This window comes from Taudactylus pleione, unplaced genomic scaffold (genome assembly GCF_031769625.1).
Source record: "Taudactylus pleione unplaced genomic scaffold, aTauple2 ptg000065l, whole genome shotgun sequence".
Lineage (NCBI taxonomy): Eukaryota > Metazoa > Chordata > Amphibia > Anura > Myobatrachidae > Taudactylus > Taudactylus pleione.
The window spans coordinates 9,109,327-9,126,392 of record NW_028284467.1 but is presented as its reverse complement, the minus strand read 5'-3'; positions in this window follow the sequence as shown (position 1 = coordinate 9,126,392).

The window sequence follows — 17,066 nt, the reverse complement described above, 5'->3', positions numbered from 1 at the left end:
GCAGGATGACATCACTGAAAGATATCTTTCAAGTTGGTGGTACAGATCGTACTGTGGCCCGATTTTTGTCTAGCAGCTCGCAAATCTGTGGGAGACCTCCCACAGCTTGTGCGAGCGGGTAGGAGGCCATTGCGATAATCGCGACCATCGGCCTGTGGTAGGGTCTCGGCTACCACAAGGCCGAGTGGACTTCCTGCTCTAATAGAACAGTAAGTCCACACTGACATCAGTAGTGATGCCAGTAGGGCCTCCCACAAACGGCAGGCGTTCCTAAGGGAACGCCTGCATTTGTGCAGCCACCACCCCCTCCCCGCCTACAAAACGCAAACGATTATCGGGAATATGCGCATGTTCAGGACCCATTCTGCACGCTAGCCCTTGAATGCCTTTGCCTGATTGACAGACAGAGGCAATTAAGTGGTGGGGAGGGGGCGGGAACCGTTCCCGAAAGTGGCAAACCCAGGATCTGTGATGGTGATCCCAGCATACACCTCCTGCTGCTTTTGCATTATTGCAAGGATGCAGTTGCAGTTTTATAATTGCGTTTCTTGCCGAATCAGGCCCTCAGTGCGGGCCCCCTCCTTTCTCGTGTGGTACCGCAGAGTCACAGTGCAGTAGATTCTGCCTTAGTGCATGCGCGGGTCTCCGGGAAAATGGTGCCCACGCCGGTTTCCCAGGGACAGCAGTACTGCACATGCACGAGTCACTGTGAAAATGGCCGCTGCCATTTTCCCAGTGATTTTTGTTGCTCTGCAGCACCAGCACTGCAGATCAGTACTCTGGTGACTTTGGACAGGTGATTATAAAACTATATGGGTGCAAGGTGTGTGGTGTGCCTTGCGCAAATTATAGATACGCCCCTAGTCTCATGATTGTGCAGGGCATTGTTAAGAAGCCCTGAGGTAGTAACTCTGGTACCCCCAAAGCAGCGGGCAGGGCCGGTGCTACGGCGTTCAAACTGCAAACTATAAATGCGCGCCCTTCCTCCCATTTCTCTATAAAGGGACTGTGCACCGCAAAAAGGGCTGTGGTCTCACAAGAAAGGTGCGTAGTCACACTATACTTACCTGAAGCCCTGCTCCTGCGGCCGTCCGACTGCTCCTCACGCTCAGCAATATGGGAAAGATGTCATGGCATCTCTCCCTTCACCCCTGTGAGAGCCAGAAGGTGAGCTCAGGAGTGAGCTTCAGCCCCTGGCTGCCGCTGCAGGAAAGTAGCTGCCGGGCACCCGGCAAATGGAGTAGGCAGTGGCGGCGCCTCTCCAGCCAGACACAAGGCCGACTGAGTGCATAGCGCCCACCCTGGCTGTGGGGATCCATCAGTAGCTGGGCAGCTGAGGATGCATGGTTGGAATAACTACCCCACGTCCAGTCTTTAGGACAGGGATGGGGATTTACTTCAGGTGGGGGGCCATTAAAAAAGTTTAGTAAATGGTCAAGACAATTTTTGAATACAAAATATGACACCAGGACCCTCCACATGTACTTCATATCCTGGCTGTCGGGATGTCGGCACTCTGAATGCCGGTGCTGGAATCCTGCAACCAGTCAGAATCCCAGCGCAGCACACTTGAATTGTGGAAAGGTAAGTATAATTACCTATGGGTGCAGGGTGTGCGGTGTGGGCCCCCTTGCACCCGTTATAAAGACGCCCCTGGCCATGCCGCTTAAAGGTGCAGACCTGGCATCATGATCTGCCCCACCTTTTACTTTCATGTGTGGGATGGATAACCCATGGAACAGATATTATTATTACATACTGTACTTCCCAACATGACCCATTCCAGAAGGAACAAAATACTCTGTTCCTGGACTTCCATCTTAATTTATGATTGTCGTCATCTTTGTTGAGCTAGCTAATTGATAAGAAAGGTGTTTCAGCATTGGTGATGGCAATTATAAATTAAGAGGGAAGTACAGGAGCAGAGCATTTTTTCCCTCTTGGAATGGGCCATGTGGGAGGTATGTTATTACATCACTGTTTATTATAAACGTAACAACTATTGTTATCTCTAAATTCCTCAAAATGGCCACAAGAGGGCACCTCATTTCCAGAAATCACTGTAAAGTGTCTGTATTTTACTCTGTTGTCAACACAACATAATTTAATACAGTAAATTAGTTGTCCTGGTATTTGTGATTTATTACACGAAAAGCACTTGTTCTAGCTAGTCACAAACACTAATTTGATTGGTACTGTATCTATACAATATGCTCTTACTGACATTCTGCATTAAGGGCCTGATTCAGACCCGTTCTCTAGGCTGCGTTCACACGTAGCCTGCCGATGTTTGCAATGTGCACATGCCTATAAGACGCAGTGAATGGTCGCGAACCAGTCCGTGCGTTCGCCAAGCGAACGAGCCGTTTGTGGGTGGTGACGGGGGGTGGTCGATGGTAACGCGGGTGTGTTGGTGCGCAGTGGCGTAACTATGGAGGGTGCAGGGGGTGCGGCTGCTATGGGGCCCGGCGGCTTAAGGGGCCCGCCAGCCCAGCGATCGCACCCCCTGCACCTTACATTTGCCGAGCGCCCGCTGAGATTGTGTTACCAGCGGGCGCCCGGCTCCTATTCAAACCCCCGGCGGCAGCCGGAGGACGGAGCTCACTCCATCTTCCAGGTCCCGCAGTGCACTATGGGAGTGATGTCATGACTTCATTCCCATAGTGCCGAGGAGCGGGCGCCGTGGATGGACGGCTGCAGGCTCTGGTTTAAGGTAAGTGTTTTTTTTTTATTTGTGTGTGTGTGTGTGTGCGCGCGCAGGGGGGAGGACAGCTACTGGGATCTCACTACTGGCCGGGGCAGCTACAGGGGGCCCACTACTGGGGGCAGCTACAGGGGGCTCATTACTGGGGGCAGCTACAGGGGGCTCACTACTGCGGGCACTACAGGGGGCTCACTACTGGGGGCAGCTACAGGGGGCTCACTACTGGGGGCATTACAGGGGGCTCACTACTGGGGGCTCACTACTGGGGACTTATTACAGGGGACTCACTACTGGGGGCTTATTACAGGGGGCTCACTACTGGGGGCATTACAGGGGGCTTACTACTGGGGGCTCACTACTGGGGGCATTACAGGGGGCTCACTACTGGGGGCATTACAGGGGGCTTACTACTGGGGGCTCACTACTGGGGGCATTACAGGGGGCTTACTACTGGTGGCATTACATGGGCATTACTACAGGGGGTATTATTACTACTGGGGGCACTGCATGAGGGCACCATTACAGTGGGCATTGCATAAGGGGCACCATTACAGTGGGCATTTAATGTTTTAGGGGCACTACTGTGGTCATTGTGTAAGACCTAAGTTAGGGGGGCCTCTTAAAAATGTTGCTATGGGACCCAAAAAGTTCTAGTTACGCCCCTGTTGGTGCAAATGCAGGCGTGTCTGTGCGTCTGAGCGCCGTTTCAGGGGAGTGCATAATTAAGACATATCGTCAACGTACATGTCACATGGCTGAATTACACACTGCAGCACTCGCAGTACTTGCGGTAGGGTATGGTCAGCCACAAGTGTTGCGTATGGGTCCGATGTTACTTGATGTTACCGATTGTTTCAAACATTTCCTGGAGATGATGTATGTTACTCAGGGAAAGTAGGCATCTTGTGTCAGGCTGGTGGGTGTCTAAATACATACCGCAATCGCACAGCAAGACATAGTTGGCGTGCTAATATCTTGCTAACGATCGCAGGATTTGCATACTTTGCCTGCTGATGGCTGCGTGCGAACGCAGCCTAGCAAACAGGTTTGAATCAGGCCCTAAGACCCAAGGCAGCTAGGGAAGTTGGAATAAAACTGCTGTGATTACCTGCTGTCGTGTAATATTAATATTATTAATCATTATTAATGTATTAATGATATGGCAGCTGGGAAGTAAACATATATGTAAATGCCTAGGCATCTGAAAGCCATTAAGAAATGTTAGTATAACCTCAGGGGCATATTAAGAGAGGAGGGGGTATGTGTGCAGTCTCTGTCCAGGCCCCATCCTCTCTAGCCAGCGGCCATTTTCCTGTTGATTTGTGCAGCACTCCCCCTGCCGACGTGAGGTAAGTATTAAAAATATGGGTGCAGTGTTGGCCCCCTGGACCCAGGGGCCCATGTGTACCGCACACACATCATCCAACTTTATTTCTTTGTCCCACCGGTTCATTTACTAACATTTAGGTGTAAAATTGGTAATGAATCATAACAACCATTTAGCAACATACTTGCCTACTTTTGAAAAAGCACTTCAGGGAGATTGTGAAAGCAACACCTACGAGCGCTCTCAGATATGGGCGTATACTGCTATATCTGAGAGGCATGTCATAAAATTGAATTACATCCACATGTAAATGAGCCCCAAAGCAGTTAGTAAGATCTACTTGTTGATGAAAATATACTGATACTTCTCAGAAAATGCATGTATAGCCATAGGGATCATTGGCCCTCATTCAGAGCCACTCGCAAGCGGGCGCACGTACGTTAGGCGTACGTACAAAAATATTTAAATTCAAGGGCTCGCTCGTATTTTCGAACGCATCTAAAAATCCTCCCCAAACTCAGACGACCCCTCCTCTAACTAACGAGCGTGCGAAATAGCGAGCGTACATCCCCGAAATGGCTTGAAGGGAACGCACGCACAAGTATAAACCGGAAGTGGGCTTGTCAGATGTCGATTACCTGCTCCTTTATTCTGCCTACCTCCATCAATCGTATCATGCCAATCAATGTATCAATTAGCTTAATTGTTTTTTTTTTTTCAACACAATGCAAGAAACTTTACTCTTGTCCGTGTTTGTGTTTTCCCGCAGAATACGTACGGCTTAAACATTCGCTTTTATTGCTCAAAAAACATGTTACCCACAATTAAACAATTGTTCTATTGCTTTGGATCCCCGCATATTTCCCGGGGTTCATTTCTTTATTTAAATTTGCTTACGCATGTCACTGCATCAAGCCTATCATAACTCTCCAGAGATTTCTGGCCCTGTCGAACACATGACTCATACACTAACCAATAGAATTGCTCCTGTTAATTTCCCAAATACATTAGCCAATCAGAAATTTTGTGGCCACTTTATCAAAAATGATTTTTATGAAAAACACCATTGCCATCATGAGAGCCTCCGCATTCACCAGGCGCGAGCTGCTGGTGCTAACGGAGGTGATGGATAGGCGTATCACCAGCCAGCCTCCACCCATCACCAACCGGCAGAAGCGTTCCGCATATGCGGAGGCACGGGCCCGCCTGCGCTCCTTCGGCTCACGCCGCAACATCGGCCAGCTGGAGCGCAGGTGGTCGGACCTGCAACGGCGAACGCCCCGCTTGCTGGCATGCTTTCGCATGCAGATCTCAGAAAGTAAGTTTTATGTATTGTGGTTTTCATGTTTGTCTTTGTGGCCCAAACTGCGTGTGCATGTTTTCATGTCTGTCCTATTTCTTCATTCTACTCATATCTGCATGGCCATGTTTTCCCTCTATTTCATAATTATTCATTCTACTCATATTTGCATGGCCATGTTTTCCCTCTATTTCATATTTATTCATTCTCCTCATATTTGCATGTTTTTTGTTGGCGGGGGGTGATTTTAAATTGTTTTTTGGTCAGGATTTGTGCTGAAACTAACCACAATTTGTTTTACATCTTTTAGGGGGACAGCCAAGACTACGCCGTCACCGTCCGGCCAGACGGCGGTCACGCCCACTCTCCCCAACCCCCAGCCAACACTCCACCCCCAATAATTCCCCTATTCCCCACTCCTCCCCAGCCTTCCAAGACCCTCTCCCGGAAATGTCGGCCCTCCTTCCCCTCCGTCCCACTTCCCCCTCTCCTCCAACCACCCCTCTTCCAATTACCCCCTCCCCGGAGTCCGTAATAACCCCGCCCCGATCTTTGGGGAATGGAGGCTCCTCCGAGGAGGACGATGGTGGGACTTCTGGAGCTGCCGTTTTGTCTACCGGTATGTTTTTCTTTAGCCTTTTTTTTAAACACAAACTGTTTGTATGTAATCATGTGTCGTTCCTTTATTCGTGGTTTTTGGGTAGACTTTTGGTGATTTAGCAGATTGCCTTTACCTGTTCCTGCTGATTTCAACATACACATATCCCACCTGTGGGAATTTGTACATAGGCCTTGTATTTTTTGCAGCCCCCATTTCAGTGTTTTTTTTGTTTTGTTTTTTATTTTATTTTGGAGTGATTTCGTTGTGTTTTTTAAATTTTAATGTGGTTTCCCTATTGTTGCATTAATCCACACACTTTTCTCAACCACAGAGGAACAGAGGCGTCGGCAAGAAGTCCAAGACTGTGTGGCCCAGATGCGCCAACATATAATTGGGGTGCTCGTGGCCCTTGACCGTCTGTCTGGCATCCTTCGTCAGTAGTTTTATTTTTGGTTTTTCTTTTTCAAAATAAATTGTTATTTTTGAACATACGTTCTGGCTCATTCGTTTTTTCAAAACCAAAGATTGTTTACCCTGACATAAGTAGACTGTTCCTGCAAGGATTTCCATTTTTTTAAAGTAAGATTGTGTTTTGTATTTGTATGTAAAACAGCCACAAGAAACACATAACAGTCACAATGTCATTTCCCTTTTTGGGTGTAGTGTCAATTAGATATTTCTACATTTTACAGGTTCCTAGTTGGTGTGCAAGCTGCTTAGGCCAATCTTACAAAGCCAAATGATTGTACAGGCTTCCTTTTGGTGTGGGTTTGGAACCTGAAAACATATTTCATTTTAGCTCAACTGGCGTCAGTACTGGATTACCCCTTAGTCAAATGTAACGTGTGTGAACCTGGTTACACTTGCTGGTAACGTCCAAAAAAAGGAAGAACATTTCACTCTACAAACATTTATTCACAACATAACTGATAAATCAAAGTGGTCACTCACAAAACAAACACACAGTGATAATTTCAAATACAACACATACCAAACAAAAACAAACCAAAAACAACAAATCAAGAACTGGTTGACGAAGGACCATGCCAACATGATTCCACAAACATGGCGTTGCGATATGGGTTCCAGAATATATTCCCAAAATGTCCAGATCCAGGTTTGGTAAGGGTAGCAGGAAGTAGTGAGCGTTGGAGTGCCAAAGATTATGCGAACAAACAGAAGATGGTGCAAAAAACAACAAAAAATTAGATGTTCGCAAACAAACCCAAACACATTAGGTATAAACACTGTTGTTTTGTTAAAACTTACCTAAAAAATCTGGCCACCACATCATCGCGTATGGCCCCCCCACATACTGACCTCCGACCAACCTCGGGGGGGCCATCCTCAGGTAAGGCATCCTCTGGCTGCATTGGGACACCACTCCTTATGGCGATGTTGTGAAATATCCCACACAGGACCACAATTTTTGACACCATATCCGGCAAATACATGAGCTCGCCACCAGAGCGGTAGAGGCATCGGAATCGGCCTTTTAAAAGGCCGATACAACGCTCCACCACTTGCCTGGTGGCTGTAAGTGCGGAATTATACGCACTTTGTGGGCCTGGTGTGGGAGCCAAATAAGGAGTGAGCAGCCAGGACATGCAAGGATATCCACTGTCTCCTGTGAAAAAGAATAGACAACATCAGGAACACTGTGTATCAAGCTTAACATTGTTATGTACTAAAGGTCTCCACTTACCCAGAAGCCACGCATCACCAGCTTGTAGGTTGTTTAATTTGTGCCATATGCCTGATTGCCGGATGACAAAGGAGTCATGTGCACTTCCTGGTAATTTTGCATTCAGGGACAGGATCTGGAGGGAGGCATCACATACCACCATTACATTCAGGAAGTGATAGTGTTTCCTGTTTCGAAATATGGCCTCCAGCCGTGCTGGAGGCTGAAGTGGTATGTGAGTACCATCCACAACCCCTATGATGTGTGGGAAGCCAGCTATTTGGTAAAAATTGGCCTTGGCCACACTAAGGGCACCCATATCCAAAGGCATTTGAATAAAATGATGAAGGTGCTTGAAAAGTGCCTCCATCACTGCCCTCAGGATCCGGGAAAAGGAGGATTGTGAGATGCCCGCCACTATTCCCACCGTTGTTTGAAACGATCCTGAGGCACAGAAATGTAACACCGCCATAAATTGCGTAAGTGGTGGTATTGCTGTTGGACTGTCAATTTGCCGCTCAAGATCACTTTCTATTAATGAGAGAGTGTCTATGATGATTTTGGGAGGTAGACGGTAGCGTCTTAAAACCTCATCATCGGGCATTCCAAAAAGGGTGACACGTGTTCGAAATTTCTGGGGCCTTGCATGCCTACGATGCCTACGCCTGGGACGAGATTGAGGTTGGTCGGCTTCCGGGAGCATGGCCAGAACAATCCGCCCCAGATCGACCTGAAATTCAAAGATTTCAATGTAAGGCTTTTGACCCACCCCAAAAGTAAATTAAAACAACTTAGCTTGATGATACCATCCATTGCTACTTACATGCCGGGGTATTGTCATGATACGTCCAAACTGAAATTAATCACAAAAAATTTTTGAAAAATTTCACTCTGTGCATTTTTGTTTTTTAATTTTGTGCTAGACCAAACTTAAAATATGCAAAACACACATTTGGCAAAACAGCAAAACGACATTGCACACAGTACATCAAAATGGGTTGAAATGTTTGCACAAAAAGCGAAAGGGCAACCTCCAAAAAGTTACAATGATTAATAAGCATTTTAAAATGCGCAAATTAGTTCGCAAATACAAGTCACAATAGTAAGTAGTAAAAATGCGCAAATTAATTGGCAAATACAAGTCACAATAGTAAGTAGTAAAAATGTGCTAATTAATTGGCAAATACAAGTCACAATAGTAAGTAGTAAAAATGCACTAATTAATTGGCAAATACAAGTCACAATAGTAAGTAGTAAAAATGCGCTAATTAATTGGCAAATACAAGTCACAATAGTAAGTAGTAAAAATGCGCTAATTAATTGGCAAATACAAGTCACAATAGTAAGTAGAAAAAATGCCATAATTAATTGGCAAATACAAGTCACAATAGTAAGTAGTAAAAATGCCATAATTAATTGGCAAATACAAGTCACAGTAGTAAGTAGTAAAAATGCCATAATTAATTGGCAAATACAAGTCACAGTAGTAAGTAGTAAAAATGCGCTAATTAATTCGCAAATACAAGTCACAATAGTAAGTAGTAAAAATGCACTAATTCGCAAATACAAGTCACAATAGTAAGTAGTAAAAATGCGCTAATTAATTCGCAAATACAAGAAAAAAAATGGACTTACCAAGAGCAAATATATAAGAGTCCAAATCAAAAGGTCTTTTGGTCCAAAAATAATCAAAAGCTAAAATAGATGAAATTATGGAACCAAAATTTTAAAAAAAGAAGAAACACAATGAACCAACAATTGATCAAAAGTTAGACTTCACAAAACTTACCAAATCAAGAAACGAGGTCCCAAAAATATAAACCAATAAAGAGAACGGAAAAAAAAACGCAAATCTACCAAAAAAATTAATCTCCAACCGCCAACTCCTTTATACGCAATCAATACACTCCAGCCAAGGTAACCTCCAACAATCCAAAAGCGCCACCTCGACTCGAGACACACCAAGCCATAAATAGTGTTTCGTTTCCCGCACAAATTAAGGAGGGATCATAGGAACGCACAATCAATGATGCGGCCGCCAAATAAGGACGCATGTATAAATACGTCACGAAAACACATTAAAATTCTGGTGTATTTCTTGTTTGGACCTCAGACATGGCGACAGACCAGGGAAACAATGCCCAAGAGTCAGGCGGTAAGTCTTTCATGCATTTTGTATCAATGATTAATTTGAAACATAAGATTGGGCAAGTTGGGATTTTGTGAAATCTGAATATTTTCACAAATAGGTGAGGAGGATGACATGGAAGAGGCTGCTGGGCCCAGTATTCCGGCCAAAGCTGCCAAAAAAAAAGGCAGCCACATTTCACAAGAAAGGAGATGGAGGTTTTGATACAGAAGTGTGTGGACATCCTGCCACAGGCAGACAGGAATATGAGTCTAAGCCAGAAGTGGAGAATGTGGGAAGAGGTAGCCGTTGCTGTCAATAGGGTGGGTGATTATGTCCGTCTAGCCCGGGATGTCAAACGGCGGTAAGTAAACACTTGCCCCCCGTAAAAACAAACACCATTTTAAACCAAAGGATAATGGCTTCCATTTTTTCCCACAGATGGGGCGACTTCAAATATCGCCTAAAGCAAAAACTCGCGGACAGGGCTAGGCATGCAAGGGGGACAGGTGGGGGTCCCACCCCTGTGTCATTGGAGTTGACGGATTTAGAAGAGCTGGCACAGGGGTGTGTGCAGCCTGTGGAGGTGTTTGGCGTGTCCAACATGGATACGACATGCCAGACTTTGCGGCTCCTCATGTTGTCCCAGGTAAATCTTTGGATGTCATCAACTCAGAAATGTTATTGTGCCAATATGTAGATTCTAATGTGAGGCTTTTCTCTTTTTTCCTAACAGAGACACAGGCGGATGAGTCTGCTCCAGAGGGGAGCCTTGGCCGCCGAATTTCTGCTGGCTCGGCAGGGGAGGAACCAGTACATCCGGCTGAGGAACCTGCAGAAGCCAGTCCAGGGCAATCCCCCTCGCAGGCAGTGTCCCTCCTCACAGAACGCAATTTCAAATCGGATTTCCATACGGAGATTCTGCAGAGGATGGACGCCAGTCTGGTACGGGTGGCTGAGGCCCTGGAGCAAAATGCTGCGGCCAACGTGACCATTGGTCAGGCCCTGGCGGAAAATACCAGGGCCAACATCCGCATCGCCAATGCCCTGGAGCAGCTCGTTCGCCAGCACATGGTGGAGCCGACCTCCCTTCCTGCCGGAACATCAGGATCCTCCACCTCTGGCACAACATCAGCCAATCCTCCAAATGTGCCTAGCCCTGTGCCTAGTCCAGAGGCCACAACATCTGCCTCTGGACAGGCCAGCCCGATGACATCCCGGACCCGGTCTGGCGCCCTCCCTCCCCCATCCAAACGGGTGAAAAAACGGTGACAGCAATGGTGACTTTTCCCACAATCCTTCTGTGCTTGGCTCATATTCCTTTCTGGTCAAAACTTCCCTCTCCTTTCTTGTGAAATGTTTTTAATTTTTTGTTGTATGTTTATGTCAACAGTTATGTTGGGCCAATTTGTTTGATTTTGGAACATATCTTTGGCCAAAAAAGATGTCCCCAATATTTTATTTTATTTTTTTATTTTTTGAACAATAAATTGAAACTAAAAATCTGACATTGGATTGTGAAATTATTGTACAAATGGGTTACATTTAATCCTGGACCAAAAGGCAAAAACTGGCCGAAAAAAAAAAAAAAAAAAAAAAAAAAAAATGGGCTCTTTAAGGAACGTTTAAAAATTCATATAACGAGGCAAATTCAAGAGGCACAAATAAAATGGTGAGAAAATTAAAACATGATGACATTATTGTTACAATAGGCCCTAACCACCAAATTGAGGGCAAAATAAACCCCCGCACAAATGTACGCAAATTGATTGTGTCATCCTGACATTAGCAGCTCTGAGTTCCACCTGCGTACGGTTTTGTGCTATCCCAAAAAACTGATTTCAAAACACATACCAAGCCGGTTCTCAATCCAACACTAATTGCTTTTCTGCCCTCCCGCGATTAATCGCAACAACATCGTGGAGTCCCGGGACGGAGGAGAAGGCCATCGCCAATGTGGTCGAGTAATCCAGACCCTAAGCTGTGCAAGCATTTTGAAGTAAAAGAGGATCATCCAGTGACGTATGAGTCGGTCCGAACACATTTTACGCTCGCATCTGCTAATGTATGTACGCCCCAAAAACGCCTCGCCACGCCTGCGTTTTTCCATCTCCACCCCCGTCAACACCCTAAAACGCCCTGTTCTGTCAATCACATTTGACATGTCACTTCCCGTACGCTATTTTAGGAACGAGTCAAAAAAAGCTCGCAATCTGCCGTACGCACATGCGCAGTGTAACACCGACGCATGCGCGGTTAGTCAACATCGGAACGCAACGAGCGTACTGCTGTTAATGAGCGGCTCTGAATGAGGGCCATTGTGCCTTATAACCAATGCAGGGAAATTATACTAATGATCCCATTTGAATGTATATGTCTCTGTTTTTTCTTTTAGAGAACAGTATCATAATGGGGGTAAGGTGAAATGAGGGAGATTGGTGGACTCTTCAGGGAGACAGGGAGATTGCTGCTATTTCAGGGAGTCTCCCTGACAATGAGGGAGGGTTGGCAGGTATGTTTAGCAATTAGGTTGTATCTGTCATTTTCAAATTAGCCAATGAAAGCAAGTGCATGATTGGTTGATATGGAGCAAATTTTTTTGCCCAGTGAACTGTTAGTAAATAACACCACCTGTATCTTTAAGTGCATAATAATTGGTGTACGAATAGTTTGGTGGAGGACTAAATTTAATAGTCCGCAGAAATATTTGAAAGTTTATAGTATACTGGAATCGATTATTGTATGCAAATAGTAATAATAATAATAATAATAATAATAATAATAATAATAAAAAAGATAATCTAAATGTTTGTTTATGTTGTAATTCCTTTGTTTTACTCAAGTGGAAGAGTCACAAGGAATATCTAAATAAGAAAATGTTTCAGTATAATTTCAGTTTTATTAACTACAGTTAAATTTATAGTATAGCAAAATTATAACAACATTATGGGCTCTATTTCTTAACATTTTTTTACTACAATAAAGTGAAAAGGGGTGTTTTCGCACCCTTTTCACATTATTTTAGTTTAACATAAATTTACTAAAGGGCAATTGGAGCAGAATTCGTAAAATTCTACTGCATACTTTAATTATCACATATTTTTAGTAAGCAGATCACATTTCCCATAATTGTAATGGGAAATGTGATCTGGCCAAAGTTACTAAAAATAAATTGTGAAAAAATACCGGAGGAAGCCCTGTGATAATAACGCCATCTGGAGATGGCGTTATCCAAGGTTTCTCTTGGTTCCATGACTCCTGCTCTGCTCTAACAGGCAGAGCAGAGCCAGGAGCCAGCCCCAGTGATCAGCTGTGTGGTCTAAATAGACCACATCCTGATTACTGCAAAAAAAAAAAAAAAAACCTGCAGCCAGGGTGATTGGTGTTCCAGAGATGTGTTCCGGGGCTCCGTCAGCTGGTCTCCTGGCTCCTGCACTCTACCCCTGGTCAGCTGCTGCATAGAACAGCTGACCGGGGTCACAGTGCAGGATGGGAGACCAGCTGACCGGAGCCCCCTTCCTGTGATATTGCCTAAATTTGCAATGCGAATTTAGGCAAAAATATCACACTACAACCTGCATTTCAAATGCGGGATTGTAGGAAATGGAGAGAGAGAGTTCTAAATCTACCTCTGGCACTACATAGTGATATAGCAGGAAGGCCCCCACCATCCAGGGAAGAAAAGCCACTCTGAGCTTCCAACAGCTACATCCTCCCTGCAATTTGCTGTGAGTAAGGTGTTGCATGGATTAGTTTGATATCCTGTGCTTGGACCACAGTGTGTACAACGGGGCGGGGATATAACTTTGCTGTTCATATTGCAATTAGCTTTGTTTGCTTCTGCACAGGGAACTGCAGTGAGAAGACAGCAACCTGTAGCTGAGTTTTAACAGTTTCACTACATAGTTACTTACTTACATTTTTGGTTTATGGTAAATAAATCTTTTTAAAGTGGACCTATCACCAGAAGCACAACTAGAACTCTGTGGGCCCCATAACAAAATCATGTTGGGCCCCCCATTGCATTCCAATTATTTTCCAAGGCACTAAATCTGACTGTAATATCATAATTATTGCCCACCATTTACTAAACATTCAGTAATAGTGCAGGGCTAGAGCCTGGGGTGGGGGTGGGCTACACACCTGCCAGATTGCTGAACGGTGACACCATCCTTGCCACAATAATCTCTGAGAGTGGCTCACCTCTAGAGGTAGCAACTCCAGTGTTCCATCAGTCACTTGGCTGATGCTCTTCACTGGCTAGTACACAGGGAACACTGGGAGGCGTTCCTCATCTGGCCAGTCACTTGGCTGATGCTCCTCACTGGCTGGTGCACAAGGAACATCGAGAGGCGTTCCTTGTCTGGTCAGTCACTTGGCTGATGCTCCTCCCTGGCTTGTGCACAGGGAACCCTGGGAGGCATTCCTCATCCGGTCAGTCACTTGGCTGATGCTCCTCACTGGCTTGTGAACAGAGAACACTGGGAGGCGTTCTTCGTCACATCAGTTACTTGGCTGATGCTCCTCACTGGCTTGTACACAGTGAATGCTGGGAGGCGTTCCTCGTCTGGTCAGTCATTTGGCTGATGCTCCTCACTGGCCAGTACACAGGGAACACTGGGAGGCGTTCTTCGTCCGGTCAGTCACTTTGCTGATGCTCCTCCCTAGCTTGTGCACAGGGAACACTGGGAGGCGTTCTTCGTCCGGTCAGTCACTTGGCTGACGCTCCTCCCTGGCTTGTGCACATGCTGGGAGGTGTGAATGTCACAGTCCCTCCCAGCAGCCAGTGTTTTGCAGCGTGAGGCAAGCTGGGTGCAGGCAGAGCTGGATTAGGGCTTTGGAGAGCCTGGGACACTTAAGACTGTGGGCCCAAAGTCTAACTTTAAAAGCATAGCATCATCATTCACAAGAGAGATACAATGAGGTGGTAAATAAAGGGGCTGTCATACCAATTCCATCAAAAGGAGTAGCCAAATGTAGTAGTAGTAGTAATAATAATAATCATATGCCATATTTGCCTAGTGGCTGCTCGCTCTCTGACCTAGCAATCAGTGATGTAGGGTATTATTGTTATTTTATTATAAAGCAGCACAAGGGGTCCGCAATGCTGAGCAAGCTACATACAAAAGTACAGGTTAGGAGAGTAATAAATAATTATTCATTACTAATAAAGCCATAGATGGTGTAAGGTGCCTCCCCAGCTGTGTGCTAGTATACATATAAGAAATATCTAAACATTTTTAAACCAGACATAATGCTGCTTGTTGTCACCATTGTAATTACTGTAAAGGGGCCTATCCATTGGCAGATAAATTTGAACGATGAACGATATATCGTTCAGTTGTTCAATTTATCTGTCATGGATAGGTCCTGAACGATGATAGATGCGCACACCCGCGGCCGACAAATTGTGTCTTTCGTCTCTCCAACATGTTGGTCAATTATAGCTTATCGCTGACAGATATTAGAAATATCAGTTTATAAGCGTCAAACGAACGACGAACGATATTTTTAATGAAAATTAATAGAAAGAAACATTAAAAAAATCCACTCCCAGAATGATGTCATGCAATATCGTTCGTTGTTTGCAAAAATATGTTATGTACATGACAGATATCTGTCACCGCAGCCCCAGGAATTTTCAAGGGATAAATCTTTTGTCTTTCATCGTAGAGAAAGATCTGCTAATGGTACCAATCACACACCTAGCAGTGAGTAGAATATGCACTGATGACAGCAATCTGCTATGATCATATACTAATTATTCACAATTATTCTGTGTAACCTACCACCTTCCATTTCATTTTAATTGCTATTTAAACAAGTCCACTTTCCAATATGTCTTTCCCCACATTGTGAAAAAACCTGCTGTGGACTAGTAGTTATTCACTGTCACTGACTATCTCAGTGTACAGTATATGCGACACTGCAGTCTGCTAGGGCAAAATTGCTACTAACATGCTGCAGGTCACACCTCTCTCTTCCCTGCAGCTTGCGCAGCCAGTATTTGTAGTACACTGACCCTTTCACTGCATGCACATTGGCCGGCCACCTGCACAGCTCAGTGTGCTGCACTCTGAGCAGCTCCATCACTGTACAGAGTGTGATGGGCTGCCATGAATCAGTGATCCAATTGGTGGCAAGCCCTCTCAGGGCTCGATCAAGACCCACTCGCTAGGATGCGTTCGCACATAACCTGACGATATTTGCAATCTGGGCATGCGTATAGGACACAGTGCGCGTGCACAAACCAGTCATTGCGATCGCAAAGCGATCGCCCCTTGTGCACAGATGCCTCGCTAGAATGAGTGACAGGATGAGCCGTTTGTGGGTGGTAACGGGGGATGGTCAATGGAAACAGGGGCGTGGTGGTGCAAACGCAGGCGTGTCTGTGCATCTGAATGCCATTTCAGGGACGTACATAATTAAGATGCAGCATCAACATATAGATCACATGGCTGAATTACACACAGCAGCACTTACAGTACTTGTGATAAGGTATGGTCAGCCACAAGTGCTGCGTGTGGGTCTGATGTTACTCGATGTTATCGATTTTTTCATGCACTCCCTGGAGATGACATGTGTTACTAAGGGAAAGTGGGGATCTAGTGACAGGCTGGTGGGCCATACCGTGATCACACGCCAAAACATAGTGGGCGTGCTAATGTCTTGCCATGCGATAGCGGGATTTGCATACTTTGGCAGCAGACTGCTATGTGCGAACGCATCTAACAAGCAGCTCTCAATCGGGGCCTCAGTGAGGGGAGCCTCGGGACGTGCCCATGGTGACACCCCTTCCTGCCTTAATCCAGCTCTGGGTGCAGAGAGGGCCAGGTCCCATAGGCAGTTCGGGCTCTATAGCAATGATACTCACTGCACCTACAGTAACTATGACTTTCCTATCACCCACATATTAGACATACATAATCTAAGCAAACACCACATACATAACAATATGTTGTATGTATTGCATTATTTTTAAATTTTTGTAAAGGGGAAAAATGGTAGGCCTGGGGCTTTTACACTGGGCCTAACATGATAAAGGGTCCATCATTATAGTTTTCTTACAACTTCCTCCTCACTTACCGCCTCTCACCACACTCCAATCTGTCCCCAATGCCAGTGCTCAACTTATTTTCCTCTCTTGCCATCCTGCTCCTGCCTCCCATCTCTGCCAATCACCCCACTGGCTCTCTGTTCCCCTACAGAATCCAATTCAAACGCCCCACTCTCACATACTACACATCCACTCCTCTCTCCTAAGGATACTGAATTTAAAGCTCTATACGCTCCTGCCTATACCTTCTAAAACCTGCCTATAC